Genomic DNA, 21,994 nt, shown 5'->3' on the forward strand with positions numbered 1-21,994 from the left:
ACATACTGGTAGGTGAATCACATACCACATGAAAGAATACTGTTATTATGAGGACATACTGGAAGGTGAATCATACCACATAAAAGAATACTGTTATTATGAGGACATACTGGTAGGTGAATCACATCACATGAAAGAATACTGTTATTATGAGGACATACTGGTAGGTGAATCACACCACATGAAAGAATACAGTTATTATGAGGACATACTGGTAGGTGAATCATACCACATGAAAGAATACTGTTATTATGAGGACATACTGGTAGGTGAATCACACCACATGAAAGAATACTGTTATTATGAGGACATACTGGTAGGTGAATCACATCACATGAAAGAATACTGTTATTATGAGGACATACTGGTAGGTGAATCACATCACATGAAAAGAATACTGTTATTATGAGGACATACTGGTAGGAGAATCACATCACATGAAAGAATACTGTTATTATGAGGACATACTGGTAGGCAAGTCATACCACATGAAAGAATACTGTTATTATGAGGACATACCAGTAGGTGAGTCATACCACATGAAAGAATACCGTTATTATGAGGACATACTGGTAGGTGAATCGTATCACATGAAAGAATACCGTTATTATGAGGACATACTGGTAGGTGAGTCGTATCACATAAAAGAATACTGTTATTATGAGGACATACTGGTAGGTGAATCACATCACATAAAAGAATACTGTTATTATGAGGACATACTGGTAGGCAAGTCATACCACATGAAAGAATACCGTTATTATTATGGGGACATAACAGTAGGTGAGTCATACCACATGAAAGAATACCGTTATTATGAGGACATACTGGTAGGTGAATCGTATCACATGAAAGAATACCGTTATTATGAGGACATACTGGTAGGTGAATCGTATCACATGAAAGAATACCGTTATTATGAGGACATACTGGTAGGTGAGTCACATCACATGAAAGAATACTGTTATTATGAGAACATACTGGTAGGTGAATCATATCACATGAAAGAATACCGTTATTATGAGGACATACTGGTAGGTGAATCATATCACATGAAAGAATACTGTTATTATGAGGACATACTGGTAGGTGAATCACATCACATGAAAGAATACAGTTATTATGAGGACATACTGGAAGGTGAATCACATCACATGAAATAATACAGTTATTATGAGGACATACTGGTAGGTGAATCATATCACATGAAAGAATACCGTTATTATGAGGACATACTGGTAGGTGAATCATATCACATGAAAGAATACCGTTATTATGAGGACATACTGGTAATAGAATCATATCACATGAAAGAATACTGTTATTATGAGGTCATACTGGAAGGTGAATCACATCACATGAAAGAATACCGTTATTATGAGGACATACTGGTAATAGAATCATATCACATGAAAGAATACCGTTATTATGAGGACATACTGGTAGGTGAATCACATCACATGAAAGAATACCGTTATTATGAGGACATACTGGTAGGTGAGTCACATCACATGAAAGAATACTGTTATTATGAGGACATACTGGTAGGTGAATCACATCACATAAAAGAATACTGTTATTATGAGGACATACTGGAAGGTGAATCACATCACATGAAAGAATACCGTTATTATGAGGACATACTGGTTGGTGAGTCATACCACATAAAAGAATACTGTTATAATGAGGACATACTGGTAGGAGAATCACATCACATGAAAGAATACTGTTATTATGAGAACATACTGGTAGGTGAATCATACCACATGAAAGAATACAGTTATTATGAGGACATACTGGTAGGTGAATCATACCACATGAAAGAATACCGTTATTATGAGGACATACTGGTAGGTGAATCACATCACATAAAAGAATACTGTTATTATGAGGACATACTGGAAGGTGAATCACATCACATGACAGAATACTGTTATTATGAGGACATACTGGTAGGTGAATCACATCACATGAAAGAATACCGTTATTATGAGGACATACTGGTAGGTGAATCATATCACATGAAAGAATACTGTTATTATGAGGACATACTGGTAGGTGAATCACATCACATGAAAGAATACTGTTATTATGAGGACATACTGGTAGGTGAATCATACCACATGAAAGAATACAGTTATTATGAGGACATACTGGAAGGTGAATCACATCACATGAAAGAATACAGTTATTATGGGGACATACTGGTAGGGGAATCATATCACATGAAAGAATACCATTATTATAAGGATACAACCTACATTTTTACAAGCAAGTGATTTTGCCGATTTTTATATATTGGCTACAAAATAATTGTTAACCTGCTATTCCTAATGAAAATATAAAAGCTTTTTGTATCAATTACTACATCAAAACTTAGGATAATAATTTGTTCATTCATTCATTTCTTCTTAGAAAAAATCCCACCATTCTTACATAACATTCTTCCATCATCAAAGACATACCATGCCCGATATTTTTTACTTCAGAGTTTTCTGTATTACAACCTGCACAGAAAATGCATCTACCATACTGTATGCACCAGAAAAAAGACTAAAATCCTCTACCATACGGCTCATCAATCTCTTTACCCTTCAAGGGAGAAAGCAGATGTTTTCACAGGAATAATTCAGAGGTAATTGACAGCACATGCATTTTAGAAACACATGCCCCCACAGGCACACTTTAACACAACAATTTTCAGGTCAAAATTGGAGAAAAGAATCTTCACAAGAATGCAAAAGAAACAATACTAAAGATGTTTTTTCATTGCATAATATCTTAATACTGAAATGTGATGTTTCTGTTCTTAGACCACATATCAAGCAAATTTGACCAATGCTATATCTCAAGAAAAAGATGATAAACTTTATGTATGTGGGTTCCTAAAATATTACCTGGTATAATATATAAAGTGCAATGTTTCAACTTAGACTGCACAGATGTACAGGCTGGCCTGGCATAATACTGGTGGCTTAAATTATAATCAGTTTTGGTTCCATGAACAGGTTAAGAGTTAGAGTTTGGTCAATTACTACAGGGAAATGCTGCGGCTGACCAATGGCAGAAAAAGCACCTTAGCAAGTCATTATTTATCATGACTAATGTATAACATTCAGAAGATCGTTTTATATACATTCAAACATTTATTTTTCATTTATCACTAAGATAGACTCACTTTTCAACAACAAATGTATGTTTTGAAATGCACATTTCTAAAAACACATGTATTTATGGTAAATATGTATAAAACCAAATGTGAATTGAATTAATCATCACATAATACATGTACATAAATTATTTGAATATCTAATTGAAAATAAATTTCTCGTAAAAGTTTGAAAGGAGCATTTTAATTATAAATTATCTAAAACATTCCTTGTTAAAGACCAACCATGCCATATTAATAAGTTACTTTTTTGCAATTCTTTTCATTAGAGTTTACACAGCAGATATTACAAGGACAACTTGGATTAAGGTTGGTACATGATTTTGTACAGGTTGATTTTTGCTGGCACCTTAACATTTTTGTTATGTGGAGGAAGACTTATACTCAGGAGGGCTTGTTGCCCACCTTAGAAAAGGAGTAGGGCTTGTTGCCTACCTTACCAGTCTTGTATGGGAAGACTTTTGTCCACCATGACTTAATGTGTAGACATTTGCTCTTGTCCATCAAATCATTTCAGTGTGCAAAGACTTTTGTCCAGTAGGACTATAATTCACCTCAACATCATTATTGTAACAAAAGAGTGACTTTTGTTCAAAAATGATCTATTCACTCAATAATGCGGTTCAATTTTTTCTTTATTTCCTCCTCAAAGATGAGGTCATCTTTCCTCCTCAAAGATGTTCATTCTTTCAAAGAAGATTCATGGTCTTTATAAAGTTTTGCAATTCAATCATTAATTTTCACAATCATTTAAAACACACTGCAAGATTCAAATTCTTACACATCGTGCGGACATTAGTGAATGTATTTGAAATGCAACTCTATCATGCTCACTGACTCTTTAAATTAACGTTGCTGAGGCCCCAAATGTGATTAGTCATTGCCACCTGTTATAGTATAGAGCCAAGTCAGTCTGCACATCCAAGCAGTCTAACCATGCTCTACCAACTTCAAATCTGTATCTTGACTGCTCCAAAATTGATAATGGACAGTTCCAAAAATGGAAGCTGGACTAGTCCATTTAAGAAATTCAGCTGTGTAGGTTAAAGTACATATCTGTCCGACTTTTATTAAAAACTACAATGAAATTTCAAATCAGTAGATCACATTAATTAGGCAATTTTAAACAGATCTTCAGCCGTGTCTTTAATTAATAAAACATAAAATTTTGACATATTCCTGGCTCGCCAGTTTGTTTAATTATGAATGTTTTAATCATACTTTAAGATGATAAATCTATCACAGTAAGAAAACATAATCTTCAGACAAGTCATAAATGAATAAAAGATAACCTTTATTTCATCAGAAGTTAACCAGCAAAATTGTGAGTAATTTGACGCTTTGTCTTATCATACAGGTATTTTCTTCATTCATCAAACAACATCTACTTAGATTGAACGGAAAGGTTTTTTTCCTTCTTTCCTTCACTACATTTAGTCTGAAAATAAATTGCTGATATGAAGATTGAATGGAGCACCCCCCACCCCCCCAAAAAAAAAATCTTAAAGGTGGAAAGGAAACATGTTTCTTCAATGAAGTCAATTTGATTATCTGTTCTCTAACATCTTTTTGCACCTGAATTTAATGAAATAAATGTGCATGTAAATTAAGTGAAACATTGTTCGAGATAAAGAATTTAACTGAAATCAGGTGAAGAGGAAAAAAAAACAATAATTTTAATGGGAGGATCTTATATCATCATGACCTCCTAGAGTTAAAACAACTCATCAGAATGAAGGCTTAAATTGAATGAAGATAAACATATTGCCTGGACATCTCTGCTGTGGGTCCATCATAAATTAATTCAATAATCAGCAAAATCTTTTCAAAATTGCACAATTCCAAAGCAATCAGACTGTTACCTATTCATGATGTTGCAACCCCAGAAGCCATCAGATTCAACTTTTGCCAAAAAACTTCAAGGTAACATAATTATACACACTTTTTCTTCAACTCAAAGGTACAATTTGCTGAGGAATTCACAATATTTGATTCAGACAAAACTTCACACATTTCAGGAATTATACTGGCTGCCTGTAGCAATTACAAGCATGTAACAACAATATAAAACCAGTATTAAGTGGAGATATATCCACAATTGGCATCTATCAAACCACAACAGCAGATCTTTCACTATATAGCTTCCCCCTCAGCCATTCTATTTAAATGATATTATAAATACAGTAAATAAATATAATTTACCTTGATTCTGTAATGGTTTTCATCTTCAACAGTATTTCATTTACATATTCCACATTTTTTGCTATATTTCTGATAGGTTATTATAATCTCATAGAAAAGCAAAATTAGCACACCATTACAATTTCAATGCCTGATAAAGGCCAACCTTATCAGAATCTTAACAAGAAATCCCACTATTTAACAGTAGCAACAATAATTTTTACACGCTTTCATAAGGTTAAAAATCCACAAAAATATCCAACAAAATGTTTAAAATAAGGATTTTCACAGACAGCTGAGGAAATAGGTAGATGTTTAGTAGAGTGCAGTATAGGTCAAACCTGTCTTACTTCTGGATTCATACATCACTGTCAAATATTAATGTCAAAATCAGTTTAATTTGAAAGCAGGAAACTTGTAAAATGGACACTAATCCATAAAAGTTCATCAGTTAAGAGAAATTTTATCAACTCTTCATCAAAATGGAAGGCTAAAAACCTGATCAAAATTTTGGAGGTAAAAAAAGATATCACTTCATTTTAACAGGAAGTGACTGTTACACTAAGAGAATAGGAATGAAAAATGCTTTAAAATAAGCACGAAAAACGCAAAATATTTTTGCCAGGTATTTTCAACATGTGTGAATACTTAAGCTTAGAGACTATTAAAAACTCTTCATTTTTTGTATGAACATATGAACAAATAGCTCTTTTGCAATGAAACTTAGACCTTCGTTCTACTTATGTACTCTCTTGAGAAAAAAAGAAGAGTTATTTCACATAATCCTGGGATTTAGTAATAAATATGTTCATACAATGGGTAAAAGAATCTCTAGAGGAGATAATAAGGTTAATTATTATTAATGTATTAATGTATTTTCATTGTTGCAATCATGTTTTCGCTATTATTTTCTTCGGTTTTGCAATATTTATTCTTCATAAATGTGATGATTCCCAAGGGGAATTCATTATTTATTACAGATAGCATCTATATATAACATAGAATACAAATCAGGTTTAGTGATCTAAGACTAATGGGTTGAAAATAAAACATTGAGTTGTTGCCCCATATTCTTACTACTAATGGATGAAATCATACCCATTAAATCAAGCAAAAAATAGAGTTTTAAGTGTCACCGATTATTGTAAAATGTGAGGGAACAGAATAGTGTTCCAAAGAGACGTACATGTGTGGAGAGTCTCCTTCGATACATTGTCAATACAGTAGGTGTTCAGGTTTAACTCTCACATATCATATGTACAATAGTGAATACATTACAGTTACAGCAATTTAAATGTCAAAAGTTTACTTACATTTTGACACCAGGTGGCGGGTCCCAGACACATTCTCCGGAGGTGAGGTTTGCGTACATGTGTTCCCGTGTTCGGGGTTCTATTATCTCCACCCACTCCCATCTGAAAATAAACAAATAAAAACATCAAAATATAAGTTTATTCACCATGGTAACCAAAATTTATCTCAAGGTCATAAAATACCTTTTCTAAGGGATGCTTAGAGCATTTGGACCTGACTGAATAAAAAACAAGGGCAACATTGTCACATTATATACGCCCGTCACAGAAGCTTTTGACAGAGTTGTGGGCATTATAGATATGCATATAGGAGATATGCTCTGGGCAATACCTGGAAAATATCTGGATATATTATCATCTCTAGTGATTTTTTCATCTGAACTTTGACCCCTATATGATATATTTTATCATCTTTAGTGACCTTGACCTTGTATATATTAATCTAAATTACATGTTTTACACCAGTAGTCATGATAATGACCATTTGTATTTCAATCCCTCAATAAATGATGACTAAATGGTCCCAATACACATTTTCATAATTATTTTTATCTGAACTTTGACCCCTATGTGTGACATTGACCTTGACCGCAAGGACCTAAATTTTGCCTCACAATAGTGAACATTTGTGCCAAGTTATATTGAAATCCTTCTATGCATGTAGAAGTTTTGCACCAGAAAAACGTTTTTCAATGACCTCTAAGTGTGACCTTGACTTTTGACCTGGAGGCCTGGCTTCTCATAATGGTGAACATTTCTATGATGTTTCATTTTAATTCCTCCATGTATCACTACAATTTTGAATACCCCCACCCCATCCCATTCATTTAAAGCATCCTCAAATAGTAATTAATATCAAACATCAAGACTTGAAACTTTGGTAGGTGTTTTTATCTCCTAATTACCTTGGTTTACTTTTCTTTGATAATTTCTATGTATTCTTAGAACTGACATCTGCATACAATCTTTCAGATACTGTGCAGTCATTTATTAGTTGCAGAAGACATTTGGTAGTCAGCAGAAGACATTTGTTAGAAGCAGACGTCATTAATTACAAACACACAGGTGGTAAAAACTTTAAACTTGCAAAAAACTTCCTATCTATTATCTATACATTTACTTTTAAAATGATCCTTAAAAATCTAAACCAGTGTGGCTTAACTTGTAACCACCAACTTGTCTGTTTGTTCTGTTTAAACACTGATTTTAACACATGTTTTTGTCATATCTCAATGGTCCATCCACCTTACTGGCTTTCCTGGATAGCTAACCAGTAATCTGGATAGCTAACCAGTAATTCTGGATAACTAACCAGTAATTCTGGATAACTAACCAGTAATTCTGGATAACTAACCAGTAATTCTAGATAACTAACCAGTAATTATAGATAACTAACCAGTAATTCTGGATAACTAACCAGTAATTCTGGATAACTAACCAGTAATTATAGATAACTAACCAGTAATTCTGGATAACTAACCAGTAATTCTGGATAACTAACCAGTAATTCTGGATAACTAACCAGTAATTATAGATAACTAACCAGTAATTCTGGATAACTAACCAGTAATTATAGATAACTAACCAGTAATTCTGGATAACTAACCAGTAATTATAGATAACTAACCAGTAATTATAGATAACTAACCAGTAATTATAGATAACTAACCAGTAATTATAGATATCTAACCAGTAATTCTGGTAACTAACCAGTAATTCTGGATAACTAACCAGTAATTATAGATAACTAACCAGTAATTCTGGATAACTAACCAGTAACTCTGGATAACTAACCAGTAATTATAGATATTAACCAGTAATTATAGATAACTAACCGGTAATTCTAGATAACTAACCAATAATTCTGGATAACTAACCAGTAATTCTGGATAACTAACCAGTAATTCTGGATAACTAACCAGTAATTATAGGTAACTTACCAGTAAATTCTTGCCTGATCAGATCAAACAATTCAGATCATGCAACAAGTATAACTCAGTAGAAATTTTTCAAAGTACTGATAATTGAGTGATAAGGTTTCAATGAAAATCCTATGATTATTTTCTTGGAATAGTCAAGCTAAAACTTACATAACAGTGGTGCAGTAAGACTTTGAGTCTTTGTTTGAGTCTTTAACCATTGAGAAAAACATCATGGATATTTCCATGAACCCAGCTCCCCCTAACCTCAAGGCAGGCCAATTTTTTAGCATTTACTTGTGAAACAGTTGCATTGTAATACATATCAGCAAATTATATGCTTGCAAGATACAATTTATATCATTCAGTCTGAATAATCATTGCATTATGTAATTAAATCAAAATTCAAATACTCTGTGATCTTCTAAAATTTTCCAACAAAGATATAATGTTTTTTCATGACCTTTCTTTAAAAAAGGTCATTTATAATAAATTGAAACACATTCAGTTAAAACAAACAATAATTATGTCATCAAATCAAGAAGGATCAAAATAGCATCATTCTATTTACAAATTCCCTCGCAAATTTCCAGCAATATGCCAGAAGTAGCCTTAAGGCCATATCATATACAATTTGCAGAATTTCTAATGATTCTATCATTAATTACAATATGACCCTCTTATCTATACAAGAAACCCCTTGAGGGTTTGATGTGGCTCATCATTAACTAGTATCTTGCATGGGCATTGCATGTTCTATAGATGTAACATGATAATATGACTACATGGAAGACAAACAGTGTCATTACAAACAAAAGTATTGAACGTCTTGCAAGAACCATACACTCTTCATATAACATGCATTACCTCCCTTATTTGCCATTTTGGTCAATCTCAATATATTCACAATCAATTTTTCTTCAGGTAAACTGATATGTTGATATTGGTGCTACAATAATAGAGTTTGACACTTAACCTAATATTTTAATACATGTATATATATATAAATTTATTCAATAACAGCCCTCAAAATAGCTGCCATTTCTTTAATGGAGCTTAATTAGGAACTATGTATGCATGTTTAAAGAGAAAAAAACACATCTGCAAATGCTTAGTACAATATGTTACTTTCTTATATTATTCTGTTTCACTCAGATTGCACCAAGAAAAGCCAAGATCTAAAATCAGATGAAATTGTAAAATTCATGCTTAGAATTTGTACAATCTTTTTGAATAGTTCCTTTCAGATCTTAACCCATAATTATACATTTTCCATGCCTCTAACAACACTGTTTATAAATAACCAATTGATGTTTCATTTTCTCAACCATAACATCTTCCAAATTCTCATCACGCATCTATATTCATTAATACATAATTATCCAAACCCCATTATAGAAATCTGCAATATGGTAGTAATGTTCAAGGCATATAATACCATAATGGAGATCATAAACCATGAATATTAATAAAGATAACATAACCACATAAAATAAAGCTACCATTGATCCACTTGTTAGAAATTTAAAACAATGACCAATTTTATATGCTATGTATATGAGCCGCGCCACAACAAAACCAACGTAATGCGTTTGCGACCAGCATGGATCCAGACTAGCCTGCACATCCGCTTAGTCTGATCAGGATCCATGCTGTTCGCTTACAAACCCTATTACAAGTAGATAAACTGATAGCAAACTGCATGGATCCTGATCAGACTGCGCGGATGCGCAGGCTGGTCTGGATCCATGCTGGTCGCAAACCCATTATGTTGGTTTTGTCATGACGTGGCTCATATATATATCAGAACTGTAAGACAACATTTAACCTAAGCTTTGTTTATTTTAGTTGAGTTTAAGATTGCAGAATGACATTGATTAGGTCAAATAAATCAAGTCTTGAACATTTTAGTTCAACATTTAATCTAGTTTATAAAAGAAAGATGCAAATGCATGACAAATTCAAAATTAGATCCTGTCGTGGCTGGGATTCAAACTTGCATCCTCAAGCCTACATTAGCATTAGTAATCAATGCTCTAGACCACTGCCAGCCAAAGAAAAAAATCCCTGATGCAGTCAATGTTGTCAGAGGTTGTAATTATATTTATGAAGGTTATATGTAACAAAAGTGTTTCATGGTTTAGAACTGTTCATTATTTAGGGGAGAAAATGTGTATTCAGTCGTAGAGACGCGGAATGGTATTCAGATGGCCCCTCAAGTTCAAGTCCCAGTGTGACTGCATATTTTTCTCATCCTCTGATATTTGGCACCAAATGGGGGACCATTAGCATTGCCCTGTAACCCTGAAAAATTCGAGGATGGAGGAGTATGTCATGGTTTAGAACTGATCACTATTTACGAAGAATATGTGTAAGCAGCCAGTAAAGGTATTCCGAGGGTCCCAGGTTCGAGTCCTCGTGTGGCTGCACATTTTTACATCCTGTGACAATAGCAACATTCTAGCTAATTTAGTGACCAAGACAGACTATAAGAATGCTGTGGTTTAATTGGTTGACATTTGACCTTCCACCTGTCACAGCAAGATATAAGCTTCCTCATGAATGTGAAATATTTCTACATTATTCCTTGTGGGTTTCAAACCCACAGTAACAAGTTGCATGAATGAGTGACAATGACAAAACGGTGAAAACCCATTTGACGTCAACTAGACCAAACATCTCCCTGTGAGCTCTAGTGCATTCAGCAGCCTCTGCAATTTGCATCTTGATATGTAATTTAACACATACTTTCTTCGTTATTTTCATACAATGTTCTTCATTTCAAGAAAATGGAATAAATTTAGTCTCAGCTTGTTTTTAATCCAGATGATACTAGGCAGGAAAGATTAGACCCAAAGTAAATGAATCTTAACCCACTCAGGTAACAGCTGAACAATCAAAAAACTCATTTAAATGTTAATCACGTTTTCCTAGTGTTTCTAAATTTTCTACAAATCCTTGAGTAGCTGTTCTAAATTTACAAATTGCAATGTGAGATACATTACAAAATACAACCTGGAAAAAAAAACCTTGTCATGCTCAAATTTGTTTAAAAAGTTTAGATGATTGACTGTTAAGAACAGTCGTCTCCTGAGACTTTCAAACCAACCTTAACTGCCTTTGTTTAACTTAAATTTATGTTTGTAGCAGGTTTGAAATATTATAATTATCTCAGATTGAATGTGGGGTGACCTATTTTATTTTTATAGTTACTGAAACAGCTTATAGCACACAAAAAATGTGCTATATTGAAAATATTCTGATAAACTCAGAGACATAGCGCTCATTTTAATACAACATTTTTTTTTCATGTCAGATCCAAAATGACTAAGTTGCAAGAGGGCATTATAGCTGAATTATTCCAATATTAAAACAGTAAAGTAATTATCAAATTAACCTAATTATAACTATTTATCTGGGACAGTCATGATCACAAACATCCTTCCACTTAATTCTGATGAACAATTTTTTTTTTTTAATCCAAAGATATCACATAATTATGGCAAACATATAGCTTTCACTGGTAATATAAGATGATTCACTCACTGGGCAAAAGCCAGAATCAGACCAAATCTGTTCATCCTTCCATTACAATGTATTTCAAATGATTTTCATAAATTTATGTGAGCTATTAGGTTAACTCACATAAAACATCTTAATGTTCCTTGAAGAATTTGGTTTGTCCATACATAAATTACTAACAAGTGTGCATGCATACTCACTGATATTCAAGAAGATATCAAAAGAGAATAAGGCATAGAAACATAACTTACTTTCTATGATGATGTTGATTATGTAATCCGTACATTTTCCAGGCTACACGGCGCCCCACCCACTCATGATAAGGGCAGCCGGGGCTTATCACGGGTAAAGATCCAAACTTAGCCGACCTCATTATTTTTTTATATCATCCCTTGCAATAGCTATATGTCACTTTAGTGATACATTTTGTTATACTTATGTCAATCTGTTTTGTCAATAACTCCTAGAAACATTTTCACAGGATCCTTAAAATGTATCATTTCTTGGAAAGTAAACAATTAGACAATAAGTGTTTCTTGTATGAGCTAATTGTTAATAATTCTCAACTTTTCATGACCTCTTTACTCTATGAAATACAGCTTCATGAATCAGCTATATATCAAATTCTATTGTAAATCTCTTGAAAATAGATTATCACAAATTGACTAAAGATTTCACACAAGGAGCTGTCACTTTAATTCCATAGCTTCATTTAAGGAGTACAAAATCACTGCATAATTTGGAAAATCCACTCTTTATCTCTTGCCATATCTCTATATTAAACAGGAGCTTAAAGCTAAATCCAGGTGGTCAACGGACACTTTATACTGTCTTATACGTATTCCTTTCAAAGTTACAACATTTTTCATTGATAACAATCTAAGATTTAAATCCAGAAAAACCGATCAGCAAAAGGTCAAAAACTTTCATCTAAAATAAACAAACAATCAAGTAGACCTAGCTTATGGCTGGTATAGTAATAACCAGAAAATTGATAAATTATAAATGAAGCACATCCTGACTTTTAAATATTCATGTTTTTCTGTTACATGACTCCAGGAACTTGCAACTTCTTGTTACAAGTTACAGAAGTGCTTTTTTATTTGATTTGTGGGTATGTCTGAAGAAATACAATGAAAAATTAATGTAACCTTTCTACAATAATCTTTAGTTTCAACAGCATATTCTTTAGTTTCTATAGAATATGCATCAAATCTAAAACAGTAGTTCATTAAGAATGAATGTGCTTTTAAATGGAAAACAGATAAAAGTTGCTATAAAATTTAGGTATAAAGAACTGTTGAAAAGATTAATTAATTCTCAGACATAATATCCCACTTCTGTGCCTAGGTTAACACTTCCGTACTTTTCAACTGGCTTTGTTATATTTTAATAATCCACAAAATCAAAACTCCATGATGGAAATGAAGTCAAAAACCTATTTTACACAAAATACATTAACATCTTAAAAATGCCTCTTTCACTCAGAAGCCACTTATTAATTAAACACAAAAAACAATAGTGGCAAATCTTGAGCATTTTGCAATCTGTCCACATCAACTTTACTCCTGCATGCCTTTCACATTATAATCCTCCATTTGAACTGACTATAACTTAGTTAGCAGTGAGTGTGCCCTCGCCCATTAATAATGATATAATTTTCTGCTAAACATTATCCCTATCTTTATCTATATTAATATCTGATGCCTGTATACAAAATAACTATATCTGAAGATATAAACTATCATACACTGATCTTAGTACAATAAAGATTCTTATCCAGATTAAATCTGGCTTCCTCAGTTTCACCAGTGCATGTATATTCATCGTCCAACTGACTAAGAGAGGGGTGCATGCATGAACTGGAGCAGTCCAGTGGTAACACAACTGTCTCACCTTACTACAAAATCCAGGGTGTCACAAGTTTGATTGACCCCGGCACTTAAAAATTTAACTCTGACTAAAATTTAAATATTTGGATCCAAAGTCCTGCCTGTAATGGTGCTTTTGGCCTAATATTTCTACTGGAATGGAGTAATTTGTGTTTCGAGGGTTTTTTGTTCTATTATCTTTTTAAGGCTTACAAACAATCTTCAGTGGTGCCCTGATTTGTTAACAATAAAACTTAAATATAATATGAAACTGATTACTTGATACTTTTGTTTTACAACTTCAAGAGAATTAATTGTATCTTAAGATTTGCACTACATATATCTCTAAGCACTTAAATACATAAAATCAACTGAAACAGGTTGCTTCTAAAATCAGCACTCTGAAACCTGACAAACATGATATTTTCATATGTCAATCAAAAAGGTGTGTTTTGTCTAATGCTATGGATAATGCCTATACATTCTTTAAAGGCACATTAATTTTTGTTCCTCAGAAATTAATTGATATTTTTTTCTTTAATACTGTCAATGAATTATGTGTCATAAAAGTAGCAAAATATAAACACAGTAGTATTAATTTTGACTAATCCATACAAAATATTTAATCACTATAACTGTTAATGTATCCAAAAAAAATCAACAGAAGCAAAAGAGGGTTCAGGTAATTTGCCAATGAGTAACTTTTTGTACCCAATAACAGGTCACTAAAACTATAAAGAATTTTTTAGGAACTGTTTGGGAATAAAGGGCCTTTAAAGCAAAAGCAATATTTTAGTGTTAACAGTATAATGGATGTTGTGACTAAATCTTCTGTGGCATCATATGAATGCTGTGGATAATTAGTAATTACTTGAGAGAACCTTTAGTCTAAACTATACCAGTAATATTATGCCACTAGTTAGCATACATTATATAGCCACTGGCTAGTCTGTAAATACAATCTGGCAAGACTCAAATTGCTTGTACTTATATATCACTAGACTGCTCAATTTACATAGACAACCCTGGCAATTCTGCTATTACCTTTTCCTGCTGAATATGTGTATTAAATGACTGACATGACTCCCTAGTTTAGTTGAAACATTATATTCATGTCAACTTCCTGTGTTAGTTCTTGCAACTTAATTCAATTATCACTTTCTGATCTTCGCAATTTCATAAGTATCAAGTGAGAAAACATAACTATGACACAAATTTGACTCAAACCCATGACCCATGGACTGAGTTATGGAGACAGTTAACCACTGCAAGACTACCCCTGATCCCTTCAATGCCTAGTTTAAGGAAATGACATTGTCAAAACACTAAAATTGGATATATACTTAAAATACAAGGCCTCATCAAAGTGTTCTTATGATAGATCATTACTGCTGCGAAAGTAACCCTTGAATCATTGGTTTAAACGTATTTATTTAAGCGCGATTGCGAAACAAGTTCTTGCAACTTATATTAATCACTTTCGAGTCTGCTTCCTGGAACCAACCAGTACTGGTGTCATATGGAGAAACATGGTCGTGACACGAGTAGGGCTCGACCAATGATCTCTGGGTTGAGAGACAGACACCTTAACCACTAGGCCACCGCTCCCCTTAACCCTTGAATCATTATTTAAAACATCCTCAAAGGTCACAGTATGAGTATAATTATGCTTGGTCAAAATTGTGGCTTTGGCACCAAAATCGAGAGGGATATGTCTAAATTTTAAAGGGGGAGGGAATTAGACTAAGGACACAAGGGGTTTACTTAATGCAAACTTTACAATCTTACTGTCCCAAAGCGTAAGTGTTTGGTAATCCAAGAATCAACTGAACATGCATTATATTATGATATACATTCTGCCATCAATACAAAATTCACATATATATATTATTTATTTAAACAACCTTATAAATTTTAATATCTGAATATGAATTAGCCTTGCTTGATAATTAAGAAAATTACACTATTAGATGATCGATGTACTTAAAATTATATTCAAACTTAAAGAATCAAACATTAAAATTTCAATTCACTTATCTTTATATTATAAATAACATTTAAACAACACGCCCACAATTAAAATTTCTTATCGCAACATGAGAAACTCATATCAAATAATCCATTTTCAAAACATTAAAAACAAAAACTTTCACAAATCTTAAATCCGAAACCCGACTCCTCCTTCAATTACATACAATGATACAAAAAAAACACTATGAATTAGAAATCCATTCTTACATTTTTACATACTCAACACTACAAACACAGTCAAAACATATTCTATTCCAGCATTACTATTATAACACACTTAACCGAAAAATTGTGTTTCTAATTATTTCCTCAGATACTTTAACAAACATTCTTTCTTTTACAAGATTTTCTCCGTCTTTTCATCCACTGATATGTATTTTATCCACTGATCTAAAATTTTGTTCAAAGATTCATTTTGTGATTGATCAGTAAAATATTTTCCCTACTGATCTTTTATCAACACCATTCCAATAGCTTATACATTGAGAGAATAACCTTATCATCTGTATGAATGGACTTCCTAAAACAATTGATTAATCAAAATATACTACCAGCAGCCACAGTGGTTAAAGGTAGCCCATCTAATGTTTAACAAATCAAGTGCTCAACCATCCCATGTTTCACAATCCATTGTGTTTTTGAGAGGCAAAGAAGATATAAGGGGTTAATTTGTTTCCTGTTTTAATTTACTGTGGCAATGGACTATAGTAATCTGTATAAAGGTCACATGCCTTTTACTTACTGACAATATTAGATGACTATTACCTTTTACTCTCACAGTGTCAATGAACAATTAACATGCCCTGTATTTGACATGTTGCTTTCCTAATTCACAAACACATAAATTAGGAGAGTCTTTTATGTCAAGGTCTAATTAGTAACTGAACAATTATCTTCATGACAACAGTTTAATGCTTTGTATAATTATAACAAGTACTTTATTTTCTCAAAACATATATTGCAACAGTTCTACAGCATGAAATGACAATTATTTTAATTTTGTGGGTTCGTTCAACATAAAAATTATTTTAAGTACAAAGTGTACAATTAAGCATCAATTTTAATACCTTTACACAGTATGTGTTCGAAAAATCTAACCTTGCTATTTTTTAACAGTGCCAAGCAGAGAAAACCATTGATTATCCTTATCATTAATAATATTATGAAACATTTCAGGAAGAATAACTTAACAGACAGTGCCATTGGACAAAAACATACTGGATCAGTCACACCTTGCTGGATAGCCAATAAACAGACAAGAAGTTTAATAAATGATGGAAGTTGTTCCCATTGCTGCTTAAGTTCCTTTTCTTCACTGAATAAGGAATAATATGGTCATTTTACAGACATACGGTAAATATTCAAGTAAGAGGAAAAAGAAATGCCCGGTACACTTACCATTCAAATGTTCACGTCATGGAGGCACATTAAGTTTGGTGGTGAATCAGATTCACTGGTCAGCAACGATGCAAACAAGACAAATACCTGACATTGGGAACCTATCAATTTTGAATAAAAGAAACCAACGCACATATGTCCGGCTTTGACTGGCAGTCTGAACTAGCTTACACATTTTATTCATGCATAAAACTTTCCAACTGACTTATGAACCTTTCCTGACAAAGAGCTCATTTGGTCACAGAAGGAGACAAAGTGATTGGAAATCTGGTTCTCAAGCAGTCATGTTCCTAAATGACACTTTCCATTAAAGTGTGACACCATTATTTGAGCCGCGTCATCAAAGTGCGTTTGCGACCAGCATGGATCCAGACCAGCCTGCGCATCTGCGCAGTCTGATCAGGATCCATGCTGTTCGCTTACAAACCCTATAGCAAGTAGAGAAACTGATAGCAAACAGCATGGATCGCGAACAGCATGGATCCTGATCAGACTGTGCAGATGCGCAGGCTGGTCTGGATATATGCTCAGGTCACAAACGCACTATGTTGGTTTTGTCATGACGCGGCTCATTTGTTTACATGTTTCTATAATGAACACATTAAAACCAGTACCTTTAGACAAGAGTTCAGGTGAACTATATTATCATGAAAGATTAAGAGAACATTAGTTACAATACCTTTAGACAACACCACAAGCCATGTGTGATAATTAGGTAACTTATACATGCTGAACTAGTAAGTCTGCCCACATCATTACCTTTGATCTTTAAACAATACATACCTATTTGTTTTTATTTATTTTTTTCTCATTAACTTGAAAAGGTTAATCACCTTTAATATTAGACATCACCTTTAATATAATGATATAAACATGAAATAATTATAAGGTTAAATTCAACTTTGGCATGATCCCCCTTTTGGTTTATTCTGTTTTTAAATGACCTATATTTTTGATATTCAGAAGTCACAGTTTAATTGTTGATCTTAATTTGAGCTAATTACCTTTTTTAAATTAGTTTTCCAATCATATGACAATAAAGCAGTCAACCTAAAGCAATACTTACTTATTATTATAAATGTTAATGCAATGATCTTATTTCATGTTTATATAATTTTTTTAACATTAACTATAACCAATCAACCTGTACTATCTATGCTGAAATAATGACTATATTTTAAAGCTAATATTTAAAACTTATATTTCAAACACCACCAGAGAGAACACACTAAAAGGTTCATCAGTCAGTTGGAAAGTATACTAAAATCCATCATTGGTTGTTATCAGCATGTGCTAATTCAAATTGTCCCAGTAGCCAGGCAATAAAAATGCCATTTTATATATCCAGGAGTGCATTACACACCGGCCATAAAACTATCAATCCATACATAATAGATGAAATTAGAATGACCAATTGGTATCCTAGTCCAACTAGTGATCAATGCCATCTTTACTTACAGACCACACTGCAGATATTTCAAAACCATTATAACCTGTGACCATAAAATTCTCAGATCTATGAAATAACATTGACCATGGTGTCTCAAAAACTGACCAATGGAAATGGGCTTATCATATCACCTGAATCTCACACAATCATACAGTCCAACATGTGTGACAGAAGACTAGATATGGTGGTGATCTTTGTAGTTTACCCTGTGGATCATGGCATTAAGCCACTTTGATACCGACTGTGTCCCAAAGACTTACAGTTGTATCAACATGGTCCACTTGTAACTCTTTTCAGCTTCACTTCAAACTCTTCCCTGTTCTTAATAATTCAGCTGGGACAAATCAAAGATAGAATGGATGTTTAGGATGAAGATATTAAATGTAAGCATTATGATTATTTCTACACCATAATGGACATATGGCTCACACATAAAAATTGTTGCAATTAAGGGGAAAGTACACATTTATTACTGGTCAACACAAAGTTCTATTGGTTGTCAAGGCAGCAGCTGATAATTTGTGATTAACATTCAATTACCAGACAAACATGGAGTATCTGCTTTATGAGGGTCAGGGGAGCAACAAGGAAATAAACATTAAATTCTCTCACAAATGAAACAATGGTGTTCATTAATGAAATGTGTTCCAGTGTACATAACAACAATGATTATACTGATATGTCCTAAAGTATATTGTTTCATGGCAATTTCATACAAGAAACATGGCAATGCCATGAAACCAGGTTTTCAATTATCACCATTGTAGATAAATATGTTGTATTTGAAATACAAATACAAGCAACAAACAATGTAACTATGTGCAATGTAAAACATGAATAATGTAGGAGGAATTGCCACTGAAGAAGTGTTCACTATAATATTATGTATAAGGAAAAAAACAAAGGGCCATAATTAGGTCAAAAACTATCCAATCACAAAACCCCGACAATATGTGCCAGGGTGCTTGATGACAAAGCTTCTGTGAAAGTTTGAACAAAATCCGTTGAGAAATGTAGGACGAGTTCAGCACAGAAGAATTTGTTCACTATAATTATATTGATAATTCTGTATAATGAAAAACAAGTTACAAAGTAGACATGAAATAATATATCATATCTTTTTTAAATTACCTCCAAAGATGATATGACCTTTGACTGCCAAATCAAGTTAAAATCATGTAAACAGGATTTTCAATGTTAATGTCACTGTGACCTTGACCTTGGAGCCAGCCATGCGGAACATGCGTTCTGCACGTCATCTTGATGTGGTAAACATTTGTCTGAAGTTTCATCAAAATTCTTCAAAGGGTTGAAGAGTTACAGAGCGGACAGGATTTTCAATGTTAATGTCACTGTGACCTTGACCTTGGAGCCAGCCATGCGGAACATGCGTTCTGCACGTCATCTTGATGTGGTAAACATTTGTCTGAAGTTTCATCAAAATTCTTCAAAGGGTTGAAGAGTTACAGAGCGGACACGACTGCCAAATCAAGTTAAAATCATGTAAACAGGATTTTCAATGTTAATGTCACTGTGACCTTGACCTTGGAGCCAGCCATGCGGAACATGCGTTCTGCACGTCATCTTGATGTGGTAAACATTTGTCTGAAGTTTCATCAAAATTCTTCAAAGGGTTGAAGAGTTACAGAGCGGACAGGATTTTCAATGTTAATGTCACTGTGACTTTGACCTTGGAGCCAGCCATGCAGAACATGCGTTCTGCACGTCATCTTGATGTGGTAAACATTTGTCTGAAGTTTCATCAAAATTCTTCAAAGGGTTGAAGAGTTACAGAGCGGACACGACTGCCAAATCAAGTTAAAATCATGTAAACAGGATTTTCAATGTTAATGTCACTGTGACTTTGACCTTGGAGCCAGCCATGCGGAACATGCGTTCTGCACGTCATCTTGATGTGGTAAACATTTGTCTGAAGTTTCATCAAAATTCTTCAAAGGGTTGAAGAGTTACAGAGCGGACAGGATTTTCAATGTTAATGTCACTGTGACCTTGACCTTGGAGCCAGCCATGCGGAACATGCGTTCTGCACGTCATCTTGATGTGGTAAACATTTGTCTGAAGTTTCATCAAAATTCTTCAAAGGGTTGAAGAGTTACAGAGCGGACACGACTGCCAAATCAAGTTAAAATCATGTAAACAGGATTTTCAATGTTAATGTCACTGTGACCTTGACCTTGGAGCCAGCCATGCGGAACATGCGTTCTGCACGTCATCTTGATGTGGTAAACATTTGTCTGAAGTTTCATCAAAATTCTTCAAAGGGTTGAAGAGTTACAGAGCGGACACGACTGCCAAATCAAGTTAAAAATCATGTAAACAGGATTTTCAATGTTAATGTCACTGTGACCTTGACCTTGGAGCCAGCCATGCGGAACATGCGTTCTGCACGTCATCTTGATGTGGTAAACATTTGTCTGAAGTTTCATCAAAATTCTTCAAAGGGTTGAAGAGTTACAGAGCGGACAGGATTTTCAATGTTAATGTCCTTCTTTTGACCCTTTTACCTTGGGGCCAGGGCCCTGCGGAAAAATGCGTTCTGGGGACTCATCTTGATGGGTAAAAATTTGTCTGAAGTTTCAAACAAAATTCCCTTTAAAGGGGTTTAAGAGTTTCAGAGCGGACCCCAATTTCGGGTTTACGCCCCCCGCCCATCCGCCCCGCCCCCCACCCCCCATCCGCCCATTTCCCCCGCCCTTTCCCCATTAAAAACCAGGGTTTTCAAAATTTTAAAAAACCCTTTTTTAATTTAAAATTTTCAGACCCAGGGAACATGGGAAATTTCCCGGTTTAAAATTTTTCAAGTTATCATTTTTTTTACTTTCTGCTCTATTTTATTCAATTTATCATTGCATTACTTAAAGTTTATTCCAGCAAACCGTGTCAATGATTTCCAATGATACCAAGAAGCATGAGTCTCATTGCAAGTGAAAGTACCAAACCAGTAGAGCCACTATAGCTGTAATTAAGCATATCATAAATAGATTTTAATTTACTGAAGAATTCAAATAGAGTGGAAAAATTTACCTTTTAAAACCGAAACTTAGAAAAAATATAGTTTTCTCAGACAAGAATATCTGAACAGATATCTTGTGCCAACAACATGTTTTTGGTGTGTTTTT

The 21,994-nt window shown here is 33.6% G+C and overlaps 1 long non-coding RNA gene across 1 annotated transcript in view; it reads right to left on the minus strand.

Annotated features, from left to right (window-relative positions):
* Positions 1–6,663: 6,663 nt before the first annotated feature.
* Positions 6,664–21,994, minus strand: part of LOC132745079 (uncharacterized) — a 39,998-nt gene continuing 24,667 nt past the window's right edge. Inside the window, exon 2 of the long non-coding RNA XR_009627786.1 lies at positions 6,664–6,765. This is a non-coding gene — a long non-coding RNA (uncharacterized LOC132745079). The remainder of the gene's footprint in view (positions 6,766–21,994) is intronic.

Source organism: Ruditapes philippinarum, unplaced genomic scaffold (genome assembly GCF_026571515.1).
Source record: "Ruditapes philippinarum isolate M1 unplaced genomic scaffold, ASM2657151v2 ctg10395_1_1_1_1, whole genome shotgun sequence".
In the NCBI taxonomy this organism is placed as follows: domain Eukaryota; kingdom Metazoa; phylum Mollusca; class Bivalvia; order Venerida; family Veneridae; genus Ruditapes; species Ruditapes philippinarum.